Genomic DNA, 1,217 nt, shown 5'->3' with positions numbered 1-1,217 from the left:
AGGGGCGGGCCTCAGCAGCGCATCCAGCACGCTTGCAGCCACACGCCGGCTTGGCCCTGCCACATGTGTGCGGTGAGCAATGTGAGCGCCCCACTGCGACCCTCACGTAGCTGCTCCTCCCGTTGCTTCCAGAACTCAGCCCGTGCGCCTGCCGCTCAGCGCCGGACGGCCAGCGGCGGTGCATTTGCTCTTTCATAGACATTAGGGCCGGAAGGGACCTCGGGAGATCATCTCTTCCTGCCGCGGAAGAGATTGTAGCTACAAGACGTGCTGGGCGCACCGCCCATCGTGCTTTACTTTACTGCGCCCCAGCCGCCTCATGGCCAAAGCGCCGCTCGTTTGAGCCCAGACTTGCACGTGCAGCGCCGAGGGGAGGGTAAAAGATGGCAGTGGTGGGATTCGAACCCACGCCCCCGAAGAGACTGGAGCCTTAATCCAGCGCCTTAGACCGCTCGGCCACACTACCGGCGCGCTGAAGCCGCAGCCCCAGCCACTGAAACAGCTCGCGTCCCCCCATTGCCGGCCCCACTCCCCCGCACTGCGGTGACCCCTCCTGTCACCCACCCGCAGGTTATACCCGTCCCCAGTTTCCACTCAAGTGCATTACTGTTCCCTCCCCCACCCCCACTCATCACCCCGGCAGCTCCTGGACAAGCCCAGACCTGAGTTGCTTCCTCTGCAGCCATTTCCCTTCCCCGGCCAAATCGGGAAAGTTCCTCTAATGTGGTTGATCCATCCGGTGCATGTGTTTCCTCCACCTTCGCGCCCTTCTCAGGGCCCTCGGCTTAAAAGCATGGGGCAGCCCAGGGCCCAGTTCCTCACCCCACAAAGGTGCCCTGAGCTGCCAGAGACGATTGCATTCAATGCCATGACCTACACACCTATGGCCATAAAAAATCCCAACATTTCCTGCATTTTCCCTTGCTGCAACCCTGGAGGTAGAGGGGGCGGGAGGCAGCGTGTAACCTCAGTCCCCCGGTGACACAGAGGCATGAGCTGGGGTGGCCCAAGAAGGATTTATAGCTATAATCAAGGCCCAAACTCCAGGTCCTTATTCAAGCCCATATACTTAGTTAGCACAGTGGCAGGAGCGCTGTCTGTTGGCAGCCTCGTACAGCTAAACTGCATTTTGGGCTGGGCAAGCCTCCAGGTCACAGACACCCAGGAACGTCCCCCGGTGGCACACAGGTGTGTTCTTGGGTGGCCCAAGATGGGTT

General features: G+C 60.6%; 1 non-coding gene across 1 annotated transcript; it reads right to left on the bottom strand.

Annotated features, from left to right (window-relative positions):
• Positions 1-384: 384 nt before the first annotated feature.
• On the bottom strand, positions 385-466 carry TRNAL-AAG (transfer RNA leucine (anticodon AAG)). Its single transcript has one exon. It is a non-coding gene; the product is annotated as a tRNA-Leu (tRNA).
• Positions 467-1,217: the final 751 nt, after the last annotated feature.

The sequence above is a fragment of the Crocodylus siamensis genome, unplaced genomic scaffold, assembly GCF_052110815.1.
Source record: "Crocodylus siamensis isolate JL-2025a unplaced genomic scaffold, ASM5211081v1 HiC_scaffold_592, whole genome shotgun sequence".
Lineage (NCBI taxonomy): Eukaryota > Metazoa > Chordata > Crocodylia > Crocodylidae > Crocodylus > Crocodylus siamensis.
Note: the sequence above shows the minus strand (reverse complement) of the source record. Positions and strands in the feature narration are given on the sequence as shown.